General features: G+C 42.1%; 1 pseudogene; it reads right to left on the bottom strand.

Moving 5' to 3' along the window:
- Window positions 1–4571: 4571 nt before the first annotated feature.
- On the bottom strand, window positions 4572–5487 carry LOC130022452 (olfactory receptor 7A10-like; annotated as a pseudogene).
- Window positions 5488–8381: the final 2894 nt, after the last annotated feature.

The raw sequence follows: 8381 nt of genomic DNA, 5'->3' as shown, positions 1-8381 counted from the left end.
GGGAGGGGGGAGGGGGACAGGGTGGGAAGGATGCTGGGACCATTGGTGGTAGAAAATGGGCACTGGTGGAGGGATGGATACTCGACCATTGTCTGACTGAAATGCAAGCACAGAAGTTTGTAAGTCTGTAATTGTACCTCACAGTGATTCACTAATAAAAAAAATCATGTTGTCTGAACTATAAAAAAATCAATAATTTTAAAATTGCAATTAAATAATCAATCGAAAAGTGTTGCCAGGCTAGAGCAAAATAGCACAGTAGATAAAGTGCTCACCTTGCATGGAGCTCACTAGGATTTGATTCCTGCACCAAAGACAGTTCCCAGGCATCACCAGGAGAGAGCCTTGAGCACAGCTGTGTATGTCCCCCACCCCCTACACGCACATACACATAAAAAAAAATAGTGCTACCAGCTATGAAATGGGAGTCAAAGTAGATACTGGCAGGGGGTATTGGGGGGAGTACAATCGTATTTTGAAAACCAGTAACATTTTGCTTTCAGATATACCCCCAATGGCATACAAGTGGAAAATATTGCAGAAGAATCAAAATGTGTGAAAGATTACAAGCGACAACTTAGCGAGAATTCCAATATTTACGTTTTCCTGTGATATGAATTGCTATGCCAGGTTTCACTGGGGCACTCCGGAGGGGGTGGGGGAGACCCCTCCCCGCCCCAAGGGACCCTGCCCCGGCAGCCGACAACCTCCAGAACTCAACCTCTGCCAGGCTCATGGACGCTCTCCAAATGCTTGGGCCGAGCCTCAAGTGAACCTAATCCCGATCTCCAAGTCTCATACCTCACACCGCCCATACACCAAGAGTAGCTTACCACATTTGATGGGTTTTAAAGTAGGAGGCAACCAACTTTAGAGGGAAATATTTTTTACACACACACACACACACACACACACACACACACACATATGCAGACAAGACTCAACCTTTAACAACATGTTGGTAATCTCTTATAGAACTTATAGACGGACTTGATGGCCCCTGCGTGAAATACAACAACCTTCACACTCTTTCCTCTAAGGAAACTACTTTGGGGGTGCATTTGGTTTTTCATAACAAATAATACAAAATACATTATTTCTGTTCTGCTTTGGGGCAGGGGTTGGGGTTTCTGTTGGAAACATCCAAAATAGGGGTGGTGGGAAGGTGCAATGTTGGTGAGATTGGTGTTCAAATATTGAAAGTAATCAAATATTGTGAACTGCTTTATAAAATTTAAAATAAATTTAAAAATTTTAAATGCTATGCCAATATGTTGACTTTTAATTCTTTATGTGGGCTTTTAATTTCGAAAAATAAAATAAACAAAAAGCACATAGTCCATAAAATTAATTGCTCATAGCAGCATGGATTCATTTCAGGATTTTGGGTGTGTTCTATTTGCCTATTCTGTTTATAGCAATTGCTCTTTTTAAATTACTATAGTTTTATAAAAATACAGAAACTTGAAGTGTAATGTCTCTAGCTTTGTTCTCCTTCAGGATGGCCTTGCCTCGTTTGGGTCTTCTGAGATTCTGCATAACCATCATAGAATTGTTTTGTATTTTCCTATTACTATAGTCTTATTTTGGTAGGATTAACTGAGTTTTTTCATAGCTTTAAGTATTACATCAAGTTAAACATTGTATCTTCTTTACAATGCACAAATAAATTGATCCCATATTGAAGAGATCAGATTAAAACTTAAGTGTCAGAGTGCATCGTTTCTCATATCTTTGGTGACTTTATTATTAAATATTTTATTGCAGCACACTCTAAATTAAAATGGATCAATAAAACAGATGAATTTACTTAGTTTTCATGTGGCTCAATGATTTAATACAAAAATGGAACAGATATATTGTGATTTATCCTGCAATTTAATATATTTTCTTATTATTTCCCACCATTTTGAGTAGAATCTTTAGGGATATATCTATAAAATACTATCTTCTAACAGAGTGGTGGGTACAAATAACAATCACCTCAGAAGAAATTGTCTACATTATCAGAAAGAACAATTAAATCAGGGTCATAGAAATGAGTGTGAAGCATAAATTATAAATGTGGGCCAGAGTTTAACTTTTATAACTTATATACTGATTGTTGGCAAATTTGGTTATTTTTAAATGAGAATTCTGCATCATTGCTTTATTACTGACAAAAACAAAATTTTGTTTTTGTTTGGCAGGATATCTTTGGTCAGAATAAGTTTTTCTCAAGAAATGTATAGAGTCCATAATATAATAGAAGTTTCAAGATATTTTAGAGACTTGTGAGAAAAATTCAGGATTTTTAAAGTTCAGGAAGAAAATATGCCACTACCAGGGAATGCACAAAGCTTAATTTAAAAATAATAATGATAAAGGTACTTAGCAGTTGATATTAAGTATTGAAAATTCTAAAAAAATTAATTAAAATGATGCAACTACTAAACTATGGAGGGGAAGAATTAGAAATTCCTTTTTTTCATATTCTGATACCTGAAAAATTAGAAATTTTTCATCTAGGAACAACTGGCAAATATTTCAAGAGAATGACAACTATTTTTATCCCAAAGAGAATTTTCAGAGACCTCAAAATGTCTTTGCTCCTCCTGAAACTGTAGATAACGGGGTTAACAAATGAAGTAAGTAAATTGTGTTCAACTTTTGCTTTTGTTATATAAACTGCTTGCAAATTATCATTTTTCCAATAGTGTGTTATTATTATTCTAAGCAAATTCAATAAAACATACTTAGTATTGTCGTTCCTCCTCCCCTCTCAGAGAGTCCGGCAAGCTACCGAGAGTATTTCGCCTGAACGGCAAACCCTGGCAAGCTTCCCATGACGTATTCAATATGCCAAACTCAGTAACAAGTCTCACGATGGAGACATTACTGGGCACACTCGAGCAAATCGATGAACAACGGGAGTACCGTGACCATAGTATTGTCATTGTCATTTGGATAAGTTATTTTAAATAAATAAACTATAATGTAAATGACAAATTTTAATTTTCATTTTTCATTTCATCATCCTGTTATTCGTCGATTGCCTCGAGCAGGCCCCAGTAACGTCTCTTTCATCCTAGCCCTGAGATTATATTCAAGGCTATTTAGGAGAGTGAGACCCATCATTGTTACTGGTATTTGGCATATTTGGTGCGCCACGGGGAGTTTGCCAGACTCTGCCCTGTGGGCAGGCTACATTCGATAGCCTGCAAGTTTGTCCAAAGTAGAAATAAGACAATAAGATGTCATAAAAAAAAGTTCTGTTAAGATGTCGCGCGGCCGCGAATGCGGCCGCGCGGTTCTGGGATCTGGATTTTATAGTCTCTGAGTCTTGGCCGCTGATGGGATTACACGGCGCCAGGGGGCCAGGTGGTGGGTGTGACCCCCACCTACTGGAATTTGGAGGATCTGGGTGGAAGATGCTCGACTCCAATTCGAGTAGGCTTGGAGGTCTCGGCCCCGGAACCCGCGTGGCTTTGTCCCTCTGCCAGTACCTTCATGGGTGCGGAGAGTGGTCTCAGCATGGTGGTGGCTGGTCCTGGAGGTCTTCGGCTGCCGGAGCCCTGGTCGGGGCGGGGAGGAAAGCTCGACCCGCTCCCCTCCAAGGGACTCCAGGAAGGAACACCCAGGCGCGGGGGCAGAGACTGCACTGTTCTCGTCCGGGATCTGGATTTTATAGTCTCTGAGTCTTGGCCGCTGATGGGATTACATGGCGCCAGGGGGCCAGGTGGTGGGTGTGACCCCCGCCTACTGGAATTTGGAGGATCTGGGTGGAAGATGCTCAGTGCAGTCTCTGCCCCCGTGCCTGGGTGTTCCTTCCTGGAGTCCCTTGGAGGGGAGCGGGTTGAGCTTTCCTCCCCGCCCCGACCAGGGCTACAGCAGCCGAAGACCTCCAGGACCAGCCACCACCATGCTGAGACCACTCTCCGCACCCATGAAGGGCTACGGCAGCCGAAGACCTCCAGGACCAGCCACCACCATGCTGAGACCACTCTCCGCACCCATGAAGGTACTGGCAGAGGGACAAAGCCAAGCGGGTTCCGGGGCTGAGACCTCCAAGCCTACTCGAATTGGAGTCGAGACAAATTTTAATACACCAGATCAATTTGCTCGAGCGGGCCCAGTAACATCTCCATTGGAGATTTTGTTGTTACTGTGTTTGGGATATCGAATACGTCATGGGGAGCTTGCCAGGCTCTGGCGGGCGGGCGAGATACTCTCGGTAGCTTGCCGGGCTCTCCGAGAGGGGCGGAAGAATCGAACTCGGGTCGGCCATGTTGGCTCCGTGCAAGGCAAACGCCCTACTCACTGTGCTATCGCTCCAGCCCACACTAGATCAATATTTGGGGAAAAAATAAGACAAAACATGTGAAAATGTAAAACAAAATCTCCATAGTAATTAAAAAGAAACCTTAATGGAAAGAATCAAATTAATTTATATGGATATTGAGATAACTAAATTGATAAAATTTGATAAATATTACAAATGCTATTACAAAAATCTTTTAAATGCTAGTTCTAGTTCTCATTACTGCTACTGGAAATCTAGGAGTTTTCATCACAGGAAAAACTGACCGTTTTTAAATTTTTGTCCGAAAGATTTTTTTCAGCGCCATCTGTAAGTTCTTGTTCCTCAGACTGTAGATAAAGGGGTTCAGCATGGGGGTGACCACAGTGAACATCACTGAGGCTATTGTGTTAGATTGTGAACTATGAGGAACAGCAGAGCTCAGGTATATTCCAAGGGCTGTACCATAAAACAGCAAGACCACAGACAGATGAGACATACAGGTGGAAAATGCCTTATACTTTCCCTGAGTCGATGAGATGCTACGAACCGAGGCAATGATTTTAGAGTAAGAGTAAAGGATGCAAGCAAAGGGACCACCTGCCAGAAGCAAAGCTTCCAAATACATCACTGTGACATTAAGAAGGGTGTCAGAATGAGAAACTTGGACCACTTCTTTGAGGTCACAGAAAAAGTGAGGGATTTCCTGTTCTGTACCGAAGGACAGATGCAACGTCAATAAGGAGTTCAACAAGGAACGCAGAGCACTGATGACCCAGCTTAACAGAACCAGGGATCCACAGAGTCGCGATTTCATGATGACTGTGTAATGCAGCGGCTGGCAGATGGCCACAAAGCCGTCATAGGCCATCACTGTCAGAAGGAAGTTGTCCAATGTTGCAAACAGTATGAAAAAATACATCTGGGTAATGCATCCATCAAAGGTGATGGCTTTGCTTTGAGTCTGGATGTTCACCAGCATCTTGGGGATGATGGTAGAGGTGAAGCAGATGTCTGCAAAGGACAGGTTGGACAGGAAGAAGTACATGGGCGTGTGGAGGTGGGAGTCCGTGATGGATGCCACGATGAGGAGCAGATTTCCGAGCACAGTGATCAGGTACATGAGGAGGAAAAGCCCAAATATGAGGGGCTTCTGAAAATCCTAGCAGAATAAATTCCATACTTCCCGTGAGATTCTCTGCTTCCATGTGGTGGAAAACACTACAAGAGACAGAGCAGTAGAGTCCTGTTAAAATGAGCACTACACAGAGCTCAACACGTACATCTCACATTTACTGTCAAAAGGTAACTTCAATATTTTGGGTGGATCTGTCCTTTATACCTTTATATAGGGATCCTTTCTACCACCTGCCTTGCTGAACTTTTTCCATGTTCAGCCTTTCCTAAGAGATAATTCACCACTTTTTGTTGGTTTTTTGGGGGGTGCCATACCCGGCTCTGCTCTGGGCTTACTTCTGTCTCTATACTCAAATGTCACTCCTGGAAGGGCTTGGAAGACCCTATAGGGTGCTGAATATCCAATCCAGGTCAGGTCTATGCAAGGAAGCACCCTACCCATTGTACTATCGCCCAACCCTCACGAACTCTTTTTATGAAAAATGTTATCTTTTGGGACTGGGGCGATAGGAGAGAGGGTATGGTGTTTGCTTTTCATGTATAAGACCCGGGTTTGATTCCCAGCATCCCATGTGGTCCCCCGAGTACCAACAGGAGTGATTCCTGAGTGCATTAACCAGGAGTAACCCCTGTGCCAAGTGTGACCCAAAAAGAAAAAAAATTATCTTTTGCTAAGAGCTATGTAGATCATGCATTAATGATAACCAAAAGAAACCGAAATTTTGTTCAATTTGTTACAAATAAAAATATAAGCCAATAAAAACTTCTCTAATTATCTCCAACTGTGCTCAAGACTTTAATAAAAACGCAAGCTGGCAGGAAGGAGGACATATACAAAGAGCTTTTACTTTCAGAAATTTGGGAAGGCAAACAAACAGGTGTAAACTCAATTTTTTAGTTAAAACTATAGGAACACATTAATAATTTGCTGGCCGAGGGGCTGGAGCGATAGCACAGTATGTTGAGCGTTTGCCTTGCACACAGCCTACCTGAGTTCGACTCCAGCATCCCATACAGTCCCCTGAGAACTGCCAGAAGTCTGCAGAGACAATGTAAAATTACATGCACACCATTCAAAGGGGCTCACAGGAAGCCACCAGCAATGATATTATTGTTCCTCTTCCTTCAACACAGTAATGAGCATCCCCTGATCCCTGAACATTTTCCTTGTCTGTGGAAGAATTGGGAAAGATTCTCTTTATTTAGTGCAATTGGGCCAAGCTAATGGAAGCAAGAAGTACTGCTAGAGAGAGAAGCAGGATTCCTCACAAGAGATCTGAAACCCCCAACAGGAAAAGAAAACATGGGCTCCTCATGTGTCTGCGTGGAAACAATGCACATGATGACCCCCATGTCTGTTTCCGTGTCCTACTTGTCTGAGTGAAGAGACAAAAGTCAGGACCAGCATCCCCCACCCAGCATCCCCCTCACCACTCACTGATCTCTGGTGGGTCTCTGCGGGCTCATGCTTGGAGCTGGGGCCCCTCGCTCTCTCCTTCCTTGTGATTGATAAGAGCTGAGACTCTGTGCTCAAGACAGCGAAGGCGGTATTGTAGGGCATGTGCCCACACAAGTGATGTTGCTGAAAGGGACACAAGTAGGAGCCTCACTGAGAAATACCCTCCATGGCTGCAGGGTTGACCCCTTTTTACTCCTCCATGACCTTGAGGGATCAATCACAGGACCCAAGGTGAGAGCCATTGTTCCTTGTTAGCCCAGTCCCTGAGGGCTCCCTAACAGAAGCACGTGAAGAAGGGGATGCAATTCAGAAATTAGGAGGCACAGAAGGACCTGCATCTCAGTTTACTTGGGCACTTTGCTTCATGGGTCTCCAATTTTAAATACTATATCAAAGTTGAGTCTCTTCTCATTTTTAATCTAGGATTTTTGACTAGGACATCTAAAGTGTTGTATTAATCATGCAAACTGATAAAAATACACACCAACATTAAAATCTAGAACTATATCCTTTTTCTCAGTAAATACCAACCTTTTCATTTTCTATTGTGGAGCTCTTCCTTCTTTAAATAACTCCTGTTGTAAATGGTTTCCTTATATGGATGTACAATGGACTATGTTAGAAATTTTTTGCTTTATTTACTTATTTGTTGCATGAAATTTTAAAAATCTATCAGAGGAGCTGGAGCTATAGCACAGTGGGTAGTGCGTGTGCCTTGCACACGACCGACCCTGGTTCAATACCCAACATCCCATAGGGTCCCACGAGCACCAACAGAAGTAATTCCTGAGTGCAGAGCCACGAGCAACACCTGTGCACTGCCGGGTGTGACCTAAACAGCAAAGAAGAAAAATAATAATAATAATTAATTTTTAAAAAATCTATCAGTATTTTCCCAAACTTCTTTTTTTCCCTTTTCTATAGCATTCAAACAACGTAAGTGCTTGTATACTTTTTTTTGGTTGGTTGGTTCTGGTTTTGGTTATTTTGTTGGTTGGTTGGTTGGTTTAGTCATAAAATTTTCTAAACCCTGTCTCCATTAACCAGTGCATTTTCCACCATCAGTCTCTCTCTCTCTCTCTCTCTCTCTCTCTCTCTCTCTCTCTCTCTCTCTCTCTCTCATCTTTCCTTTCTGGCATTATATACAGATACTGAAAGTAGATCATGTATATACTTTACCTATTTTCAACACTCAATTCTAGTCCCGAGTGATCATTTCCCCTGTGGGCCAAGACCTTGGACATTTGAAATTTTTCTTCTATTTATTCCCCAAAGAGCAGATACAATGATCAGGAGAATCCTGTCAATTTCTCCTCCAGAATCTTCCCTGTCATCGACTCTAACCTCCTGTGCCTTATCCCGAACAGAAATTTGAATTTGCTCTAAAGTCCTAGATAATGGAAACTGTGATTCCACACCACAGGTCACTCTGTTTTGATTATTGGTTTGTTTTTTTTTTTTTAGTTTTTTAAGTTATTTTGATTGCGTCGTAGAATAAATTCGCTT

This window comes from Sorex fumeus, unplaced genomic scaffold (genome assembly GCF_029834395.1).
Source record: "Sorex fumeus unplaced genomic scaffold, SorFum_2.1 ptg000019l, whole genome shotgun sequence".
NCBI classification, from domain to species: Eukaryota; Metazoa; Chordata; class Mammalia; order Eulipotyphla; family Soricidae; genus Sorex; species Sorex fumeus.
Note: the sequence above shows the minus strand (reverse complement) of the source record. Positions and strands in the feature narration are given on the sequence as shown.